At 36.4% G+C, this 11511-nt stretch overlaps 1 long non-coding RNA gene across 1 annotated transcript; it reads left to right on the top strand.

Moving 5' to 3' along the window:
* Positions 1 to 9081: 9081 nt before the first annotated feature.
* On the top strand, positions 9082 to 10211 carry LOC140183461 (uncharacterized). Its single transcript, XR_011879435.1, has 3 exons — positions 9082 to 9110; positions 9329 to 9442; positions 10180 to 10211. It is a non-coding gene; the product is annotated as an uncharacterized lncRNA (long non-coding RNA).
* The last annotated feature ends 1300 nt before the right edge of the window (positions 10212 to 11511 follow it).

The following is an 11511-nucleotide window of genomic DNA, read 5'->3' as shown; positions in this document are numbered from 1 at the left end:
TATGGCACTCATGAGTCCTCTTTCACTGCAGACATGGCCGTTTTACTATGGTACATCCTTACAGACCAGCCTCTAAACCTACTAAGACACATTCGGAATGCCATGGGACACATACAGATTGCGGGCAACTTACCTTTCCCGCCTTGGTCTCAGATCTTGTCTCAGCAGCCGGAGTCTCCTACAGAGCTGGAGACACCAAAGCCATGCTTCCACGGGATGATCAGTACGTCCCTAACGGAAATATCTCAGGCCACCAACAGCCACTACCAGCCAGCAGAACAAGCTGCAGACATTCCCCCTTCCACACCACAAGCACCTTCAACAAGTCAGCTACTCCATCAAATACTAGAGAGGTTGGACCGACAAGACCAGAAAGCGAAGCTACGAGAGCGCCGCAACCAGCGCTGTTTCAAATACCTCAAGGAGCTACTCACAGGCATCCACAGACCTGAAAAAGACCCAGACACTCCGGACTCCACTTCCTTTACCAGCACAGGGAGCCATGACGGTCCCGACTGTGGAGATACTACTACCAGCCCACCTTTGTTCCTGACAGATGGCACCGAGGACGGTGCAAAGCCTTAAGTGTGGGGAGGTCGGTCAGTACCTGACTTCCGGAGGTAATTTCTCTTCCTTAACACCAATAAAATAGAATATTTAGTTAGTTTTTCAACTTTTTGTTTAAAATATGATAGATTGCATAGTAATAGGTTAATTGCATGCATGTTCTACTTGATTGAAAGGATAATAAGTTTCTCCTAAGACCTGAATCTTTCACTAATTTAAATCAAAACCTTACGTTAAAATTGTTTGAAGTTGTAATTGGAACATGGTTTTTGAGCTAAAGAACACACAACCTGTGAGACTTTGAGCCTAAATACATGGTTACATTATTTAACCATAACTATTTTATTCTTGTGTGTTTATTTCTCTATGATTGCAATTTGAATTTTGTTTTATCCTATATGTCCATTATTTAGTGTATTTACATGCTTGCATATGATCGAGGCCATTATTTGTTTAGCTCACTTATCCCAAATAAGCCTACCCTTTTAATTACCTTTGTTAGCCACTTTGAGCCATTTTAATCCCATTTGTTCTACATTTTACCACATTACTAGTCTTAAACAGAAAAACAATTAAATATCCCTATTGAATCTTTGGTTAGCTTAAGATAGAAATTGTGTGTTAATTGAGTTTGGGAAGATTGTGGGAACAAAGGTTAATAAAGGAATGCGTCATGATAAGATAATGGGAATTTGGGTACCTACTCATGTGAAACTATAAAAGAAAATTGAAAATCTATGTGCATTGATAAGCTATGTTTATTTTTATGTTCAAAAAAATAAAATAAAAAAATAAAAAAATTTATAATATTTTAGTAAATAAGGGGACAAAATTACCCCAATGATAAGTTAAAGTACAACAATCAATGCACATGTGATAAAATCAAAATAAAGGTTGATGCATGAGTATGGAATGTGAAAAGGAAATTCTGGGTAGCTAGGTATGAGATTTAAAGTTATATAGAATATACATATATGATCAGGTGAAAGCTTGGGTTAATTAAAAATTCAATTTATAAGCTCACCTAGCCATATATACCCTTACCTTTACCTTAGCCCCATTACAACCTTGAAAAGACCTCATGATGTTTGCATTGGTACATTAAATGTTGATTGGTTAGGTGAAGAACAAAATTAGAAAGCATGATTAGAGAAGGATAGAGTGATTACCCTATACACTAGAGAGATTAGAGTGCACACACACCATCAGTGAGGGTTCAATGCTCAACTCCATGTCCCCTGCTTTCACAAGCTGTCTTCTTACAAATTTACTTGCTTTTATTGTATGATTTAAAATAGTGAAATCTGCTCTATGTTCTGTCTTAGAAAACTTATTTATTTTAATTAGATAGACAAAATCATATAGTTGCATTCATGTATATAGGTTGCATTGCATTGCATGAGTCTTACATACCCCTATTCATTCATTTTTGCCTCCTTCAACTAAGCATGAGGACATGCTAATGTTTAAGTGTGGGGAGGTTGATAAACCATTATTTTATGATTTATATTGTGTTTAATTGAGTGGTTTTATCAAGTCTTTCACCCACTTATTCATATGATTTGCATGTATTCACAATTCCTTCCTAAAATTGTTCTATGATTGAAAACTTGCTTCCTAAAGATCTTTTAATTGAATATTTTTTTTATTCTCCTTTATACCATTCGATGCCATGATCTGTGTGTTAAGTGTTTCAGGCTTCATAGGGCAGGAATGGCTTAGAGAATGGAGAGGAAGCTTGCAAAGATGGAAGGAACACAAGAAATTGAGGAGATGACCAGCGAGAAGTGACGCGGGTGCATGGCTCACGCGACCGCGCGAAATAGAGGAAATCGCAGTGACGCGCTCGCGTGCCTGACGCGAACGTGCGGATTGGAAGCTGCATGAGTGACGCGAATGCATGGACGACGCGCACACGTGGCACGAAAAATGCTGAGTGACGCGAACGCGTGGACGACGCAGTTGCGTGGCGTGCGCGATCTGCAGAATTTGCAAAATTCGCTGGGGGCGATTTTGGGCCATGATTTGACCCAGTTTTCGGCCCAGAAAAGCAGATTAGAGCCAGGGAACATGCAGAGACCAGACGACGACATTCATTCTGCATAATTTTTAGTTTTAGATCTGACTTTACTTCTCCTCTAGGTTTTCTCTCTACACATTCATAGTTCTTAGGATTTTGTTTTCATTGCTTTTTGGATTAGGATATTGAGAAGAGTTATTACCTCCGCCAAGACTTCATCAATTCTAGTTTGTTTTCCTTACTTGTCACTTACTCTTTCATATCCTTAATTTGTTCAGAATTACTATTGGATTACTTTTAGAATTTATTAATACAAGAACTATTTTTATTTTTAATTGGCCTTTTGATTATTATTTATCATGTCTTCCTTTACTTCCCTTTCTTATTTTGTGAAGTTTACATTCATAATGAGCGAGTAGTTCTCTAACTTGATTCAGAGTTGATTGAGAGGAGAACCTTGAGTTGGAATGCTCAAGAGTAAAATTGTAATTGGGTTTATTGTTGGATAGCTCTCTAGTCACTGACACTAATCCTTCCCAAGGGAGAGGATTAGAACTTATGAATAGAAGCAGACTTCCAACCAGCTTGACTTTCCTCTACCTAGTAAAGGATAACTAAGCAGAACAACCTTCAATTATCAATTAATCTTGGGAGGACTCCAACAAGAATAGAACTTCCGATTAATCTACTCCCGGTCAAGATTTTTCTTTAAATTACATAAATTCTCTGATTTAGTTTCCTGTTTATCAAACTCAAAACCATTTTGGAAAACATCTGATTAATAAAATAGCACATCTTTCTGCAACTCGTTGGGAGATGACCTGGGATTCATACTCCCAGTATTTTAATTCTAATTTTGTGACAACCCTTCTAAATTGATAAGCAGATTTTTGTTAGTTAAGAACTGTACTTGCAACGTATCTCTTATATTAATTTATTAATCCGCCAATTTCCGCCACGTCAGAGATTCCATGAGGTGTCAGAGGAAAGGAAGAATAGAAAGAGGAGGTAGAGAGGAGAATTCGAACTTATAGAGAGAGAGAGAGTCTGAATTATTAACAGAGGATGAGTGTTACTCCTTAAATAGAAGGAGGTGAGAAGGGGGGAGAGAATTTTTGAAAATAAATTTAAAAAGATTTTGAAATAATTAAAAGGAATTTTGAAAAAGTGGTTAATAGTTTTCGAAAATTAAAATTGAGAAAGTAATTAAGCGATTTTGAAATTAGAAATCAAAAAAATATGATTGAAAATTATTTTGAAAAAGATGTGGTTGAGAAGATATGATTGAAAAACAATTTAAAAAGATTTGATTTTTAAAATTAATGACTTGGCTAACAAGAAATTTAAAAGATATGATTCAAATATTAAACCTTTCTTAACAAGAAAGTAACAAACTTGAAATTTTTGAATCAAATCATTAATTGTTAGCAAGGATTTTCAAAAATAGTGAGAGAAAAATGGAAAAGATTTGATTTTGAAAAGGATATGATTGAAAAGATATGATTTAAAAAAGATTTGATTTGAAAAATTATGAAAATTTGAAAAAGATTTGAATTAAAAACTAACTTACCTCCCTTGTATCTTCCTGGCATTAAACGCCCAGAATGGTATCCATTCTGGCGTTTAACGCCCAAAATACTACCCTTTTGGGCGTTTAACGCCCAGCCAGGTACCCTGGCTGGCGTTTAAACGCCAGTTTTCCTTCCTCACTGGGCGTTTTGAACGCCCAGCTTTTTCTCTGTGATTCCTCTGCTGTATGTTCTGAATCTTCAATTCTCTGTATTATTAGCTTGAAAAGACATAATTTTTTAAAATTTTTTTAATTTTTAATGATGAGAAACAACAAAATGAAACTAATCATGGAAAACTAAGATCAAATAGACAATGCATGCAAGACACCAAACTTATAAATTTTCATATTAGAGACACTAACAAATTGAGAATGCATATGAAAAACAACAAAAGATACTAAACAAGAGAATTTAAAGATGAGACACAAGGAATTCATCAAGAACAACTTGAAGATCATGAAGAACAGTTCCATGCATGTGTTCTTCAAAAATTTTAAGAAAAATAAAAAAAATGCAATTGACACCAAACTTAAAATGTGACACTAGACTTAAGCAAGAAACACAAATTATTTTTTATTTTTATGATTTTATTAAATTTTTTTGGTATTTTTCGAAAATTATTTGGAAAGGGAAAATAAGGAATTCAAAATTCTTAATGAGAATTCCAGGAATCGTGCAATGTTAGTCTAAAACTCCGGTCCAGTAATTAGACATGGCTTATTAGCCAGCCAAGCTTTCAGTAAAAGCTTCGGTCCAAAACACTAGACATGGCCAATGGCCAGCCAAGCTTTAGCAGATCACTACATTCAACAGCAAGATTGATAGAAATCAACAAGCTCTTGTGATGATAAGTTGAAACCTCGGTCCAAAAGTTTAGACATGGCTTTACAGCCAGCCAGACTTCAACAGATAATCATGAAACTGTAGAATTCATTCTTAAAAATTTTGAAGGAGAATATAAATTTTTTTTTTGAATTTTTTGAAATTAAAAATAAAAAGCTTAAACATAAAATAAAATTACCTAATCTAAGCAACAAGATGAACCGTCAGTTGTCCAAACTCGAACAATCCTCGGCAACGGCGCCAAAACTTGGTACACGAAATCGTGATCGCACACTTTTCACACAACTCCGTGCAGCTGACCAGCAAGTGCATTGGGTCGTCCAAGTAATGCCTTACGTGAGTAAGGGTCGATCCCACGGAGATTGTCGGCTTGAAGCAAGCTATGGTCATCTTGTAAATCTCAGTCAGGCGGATTCAAATGGTTATGGAGATTTGATAATTAAAAGATAAATAAAACATAAAAGAGGATATAGATACTTATGCAATTCATTGGTAGGAAATTCAGATAAGCGAATGAAGATGCTTTGTTCCTCCTGAACTTCTGCTTTTCCATTGCCTTCATCCAATCATTCATACTCCTTTCCATGGCAAGCTGTATGTTGGGGGATCACCGTTGTCAATGGCTACCGTCCGTCCTCTCAGTGAAAATGGTCCAAAATGCGCTGCACCGCACGGCTAATCATCTGTCAGTTCTCACTCATGTCGGAATAGGATCCATTGATCCTTTTGCGTCTGTCACTACGCCCAACACTCGTGAGTTTGAAGCTCGTCACAGTCATCTCATCCCAGATCCTACTCGAAATACCACAAACAAGGTTTAGACTTTCCGGATCTCAAGAATGCTACCAATTGATTCTAGCTTATACCACGAAGACTCTGATCCGAACCAGGAGGCTAAGAGATACACACTTAATCGAAGGTAGAACGGAGGTGGTTGTCAGGCACGCGTTCATAAGGGAGGATGATGATGAGTGTCACAGATCATCATATCCATCAGGTTGAAGTACGATTGAATATCTTAGAACAAGAATAAGCTTGAATTGAATAGAAAAAGAATAGTACTTTGCATTGATTCATGAGGAACAGTAGAGCTCCACACCTTAATCTATGGTGTATAGAAACTCCACCATTAAAAATACATAAGAACAAGGTCCAGGCATGGCCGAATGGCCAGCCCCCAAAACGTGATCAAGAGATCAAAAGATGATCCAAAGATTGAAAATACAATAGTAAAAAGTCCTATTTATAGAGAACTAGTAGCCTAAGGTTTATAGAAATGAGTAAATGATGCAGAAATCCACTTCCGGGACGCACTTGGTATGTGCTTGGGCTGAGCATTGAAGCTTTCACATGTAGAGACTTTTTCTGCAGTTAAACGCCAGCTTTTGTGCCAGTTTGGGCGTTTAACTCCAATTCTGGTGCCAATTCTGGCGTTTTACGCCAGAATTCTTTGGGTTGACATTGAACGCCAGTTTGGGCCATCAAATCTCAGGCAAAGTATGGACTATTATATATTTCTGGAAAGCCCAGTATGTCTACTTTCCAACGCAATTGAGAGCGCGCCAATTGGGCTTCTGTAGCTCCAGAAAATTCACTTCGAGTGCAGGGAGGTCAGAATCCAACAGCATCTGCAGTCCTTTTTCAGCCTCTGAATCAGATTTTTCCTCAAGTCACTCAATTTCAGCCAGAAAATACCTGAAATCACAGAAAAATACACAAACTCATAGTAAAGTCCATAAATGTGATTTTTATTTAAAAACTAATAAAAATATAATAAATATTAACTAAAACATACTAAAAATAATGCCAAAAAGCGTATAAATTATCCGCTCATCAATGTCATTTTCACTTTTCTGATGTCGACATTGCATTTGAATTCTACAATAGATATGCAAGGACAAGACGCTTTAGTGCTCGGAAGAATAGGACTAGGAAGAGTCGTGCGGACGTACTTAAGTTGAAGAATTTTGTATGTCATCGTGAAGGATTTAGACCGCAAAATAATTATGGCATTGGAAACTTTAAGAGAAAATCTACTCCCGAGACAAGGTGTGGTTGCGGTGCAATGATGGAGATTCGTCTAGATGCACCTAGTGGTCGTTGGTTTATTTTTTATTTTTCTGATGAACACAATCATCCGCTTCTAGATCCTCGTTTGACTGGATTGCTTCGTGGGCATAGATTCATGTCCGAGGCTGATATTGGCTACATGATTAACATGAAAAAGGGTGGGATTAGTGTTGGGCAGATATATCGGGCATTAGCAAATCAGGCAGGTGGCTACGAGTATCTCTCTTTCACGCAAAGGGACATGTACAATAAAATAGCAAAGCAGATGCGCCAGTTACCCGGTGATGCATATGCAGCTTTGAAGTATCTAGAAGATCGAGCAACAAATGACCATTTTTCTCTATTTTAATCATCACATGGATGTCGATGGTACTTTACGCAATTTATTTTATGTGATGGTCTCAGTAGGGCAGATTACTTATTATTTGGCGATGTGCTGGCTTTTGATGCTACCTATAAGAGGAATAAATATAGGTGTCCATTGGTTGCATTTTCTGGTGTCAATCAAACAATTATCTTTGCTGCTGCTTTAATTTGCGATGAGAAAAAAGACACATATAGGTGGTTGCTACAACAATTGAAGATGGCAATGAATGTGAAAGCACCTGTTTTGGTTATCACGGATGGTGATCTATCAATGAAGTTCGCCATTGAGAAAGAGTTTCCTAATGCACATCATAGATTATGTGCATGGCATCTGATTCGCAATGCAACAAGTAACATTGGCAAGCCCCAGTTTACCTCCATGTGTTAAAAAGTGTATGCTAGGCGAATTTGAAATTGATGTATTTCGTCAAAAGTGGTTTGAAATGGTTGAGGGATTTGGTGTAGAAAACAAGAATTGGGTCCTAGATATGTATAAAAAGAGACATTCATGGGTAACTGCACATATAAGAGGGAAGTTTTTTGCTGGTTTTTGGACTACTTCTCGGTGCGAGGGATTAAACTCAATCATTGCAAAGTATGTCAATTCAAGGTACAATCTGGTTGAGTTCATTCAACACTTTAATCGATGTGTCGACCATATTCAGTGGAAAGAGGTCCAGGCTGACCTCGTATCTGTGAATGGGAGACCCAATATGCAAACCTATTTTCAACAGTTAGAGAGGAGTGCTGCCAATGTTTACACCCTATCAGTATTTTATATGTTCCAACCAATCCTTGTATGACCTGCATCAATGAAGGTAATAAATATGAGGCAAACTGGCTCTTATGTGATTTACTCTGTCGGTTTGGGCTGAACGCCAAATGAGATGTGGCGTGTATTCTGTTGTGACATTGAGATAGAATTGAATTGTTCATGTATGAGAATGGAATCATTTGGCATACCTTGTGAACACATAGTTTGCGTCTTGGTGCATAAAGATATAAAAGAGTTACCAAGGTCATTAGTCTTGCCTCGATGGACCAAGACTGCCAAATTAGGTTTGCAAAATACAATCGGATTTCATTGGAATTCTTTGATGCTAAGTCAATACGGTTGTTTGATGGATTGGTTTATACAACTAGGCAACTTTGCTTCCCAAGATAACGAGAAATTTATCTTTACACGGGAAATGGCTATAAATTTGTTGAAACAATTTAAGGAGGAAGATGCTACACAAAAAGAGTTGGTCAATGATGTAGATAGTGTAAGAGATTATGTGCAAGTGAATACTTCCGGAGCTGGGCTTGCAACCAATGATCTGGGACATAACATGGCAAGGGACCCAAGAATATGTAGGACAAAAGAGGGGCTTCACAGTCCAATAAAAGAAAACATCGATGTGGACAGTGTGGCATGGAGGGCCACAATTGAACAACTTGTCGTGTTCGTCGTGGCATTTCACAGTTAGAAGGCCGTAGAAATGACACATTTGATAATGATTTGGATGATCACATGAACATTGAAGATGATTCACTAGTAAGTACTTTTACCAATGAGGTATGACAAAGTTTTAATTACTGCTTATTAGCTAGTACTAATGATATTATGTTGTTGATATTATAGGTATATGATGAGAATGCTTCGTACAGTAGCAATGAAGTGCTGTAATAAGGTATAATTAATGGTTTAAGTTTCTGGTATTCTCTAATTTTTATTTTATTTAGGATTGGTGTTTTTTTAATTTATTTTTGTTATATTTAATCTTATTGGAATTCAGCTTTTGCGATGGTTGTAATTGTTCGTGTTTATGATTAAAGGTTGAGGTTTGTACTCTTATTATGGCTTGAGGCTAGTTTATGGCGAATCATTTCATGGTTCTTTTGCCTTTAGGTAGTGATTGCCAAGAAGAGTTCACACAGCTGGCAAAGACTCAAAATTCATCCCAAAAAGACATCGGGTGGAGTGAGGGGCTCATTCGGTAGTGGTAGTGATTGCTAATTCATAGTAGGTAAATCAAATTGGGGACTTTGCTTTGCATTCTCTTTGGTGTATCATTGAATTGACTCTGAGCTGGACCAAAATCCATGTCATTGACACCCATTCTTAGGATAATATTTGCGGTATTACACTTTTTTGGTGGATCCAAAATATTCTAGAAGTTTAATCCTGTTGTCCATTAAATAGAATCATGTAGATTGCATTATCTGGTTTGCATATATTGGGAGTTGCAACATTCTTTGGCTATAGCTAGTCTGCCGGTTTATGGCAGCCAAAGCCTCTATTTGCAGTTCTCTGCTGTCCAATTCTCTATATGCCTTATGTTACCACTAATTTTTGAGTGTCGAGAATATGTTTGAATTAAAGGTAGTTGCAAGTATCCATCACCTTTGGTGTGGCACATAATATTATTATTGCTGAAAGTCAATATCTTTACGTAATTATGTATGAAATGATGTAAATCTAATCCAAAATTCACTTATCAGAAAACATGGGTTCCACAAACTTCTTTTTCCTCAGATTATGGCTAGAGTATGATGCGATTTTGTTGCTGAAATCCTATTAAGAAAAGAAATGTTTATTTTTTGATCCCTCTCTCTAGCTTTGATAGAATTATAGCTTAATCTGTTAAAACTTTACAACCTTTGGAGTTTCAGGTGTTTTGGTTTCATTTGAATCATGCTTAACTATGGCTAGATGTCTTTCTAAATTAACTGATCCAATTCCATGCTTGCTGATTGCAGTAACATTTCCTCTTAAAATTTGTGTGCTGAGAACTAGTGAGGATTCTCTTGAAGTGCCTTCAAATCCCAAATAAGAGGACTAGTGACAAAGGTGCTATTGAGACAAAGCATCAAGTTGAAAGAAAAAAGATTGTTGTGTCAAATAAGAGTGAGCCAAAACAGAATTTGTAGCTAATTGATTTTGCAGCACAGCTCAGAGATCAAGTAGGGAGCAAAAGCCTAGCCCAGCTAATTCTCTTTTTTCCTTTTTAACTTTTAACCTTGGTCTCTCCCACCCTCGCTAATAATTCATGTAAAGCTATGGAATTTGATATAGATTTTGTTGTCGGCTTGATGGTCAGATATCCATGTTGGATGCGATGGACTTTGGTACAAAATGTCCAAGGGAATAGAAGATTGATAAAAAGAGATTCTGTTAAGTGATTTTTTATACACCTTTTTGTGGGATGAATCTTTTTTAGCACCCTTTATGTGCTTGTGATGAAAACTTAGAGCTTAATAGTGATTTAATATTCAGTTTGTGATAGGACTAGGTTTTGTGGTGTGAATGGACCTGGATTCCAAATGAGTCTTTCGACGAGGAGGTAGCTGGGCTGAAATGGCCGAATTGGGAATAATTTGCCGACCCAAATCAGAAACTGAATAATGAGCATGTTTAGTGAATGAATCATTATTATCTAAATTTCAAGATTTCAAGTAATTTTGTTGTTATAGTTGTGAAATACATATTATACAATTTATTTTTTTACTTTAATAAAGAAGAGCTCATCGTAAAAAAATTGAAAAAAAATGAGGTAAATAACACTGATGATTTTGAGTTTTATTCAGAATTATAAGTTCTTAATAGGATAACAAAAAAGTGATACACAATGAGAGAAATAAAAAATTCATAATTAAAAAATTCGTCTATTTTAGTAAGTCTAACAAGAAGACATGAATAATTCTTTCCAATTTCAGTAAAGATGCTATGGGTGTATCATAAGCCACCATAATTGAAACCTCTCGTTAACATCTGTCCGTATCTAATTCCAATCTCCGGTGACGAAATCCAATACTAAATACATTCTACTCCTTTTCTCATGCAGCTGTAATTTATTTTACTAAACGTTAACACATGTATTAGTGTAATTAAAGAGCAAAATTCTCTATGTTAAAAGTTACCTTTGGGGGGACCACATGAGTGAATTCTTGTTGCAAATCCATCCATTGCATAACCCATACAACTGAATCATTGTTGTGTAAAAATGTATCATGTAATACAACATAAGGTCGTCAAAGGCAATATATATATAAAATTAAATAACTAACAATTTGAATAATTACTTATTTGTG

The sequence above is a fragment of the Arachis hypogaea genome, unplaced genomic scaffold (genome assembly GCF_003086295.3).
Source record: "Arachis hypogaea cultivar Tifrunner unplaced genomic scaffold, arahy.Tifrunner.gnm2.J5K5 arahy.Tifrunner.gnm2.scaffold_265, whole genome shotgun sequence".
NCBI classification, from domain to species: Eukaryota; Viridiplantae; Streptophyta; class Magnoliopsida; order Fabales; family Fabaceae; genus Arachis; species Arachis hypogaea.
This window is presented reverse-complemented; position numbering and strand designations above follow the sequence as displayed.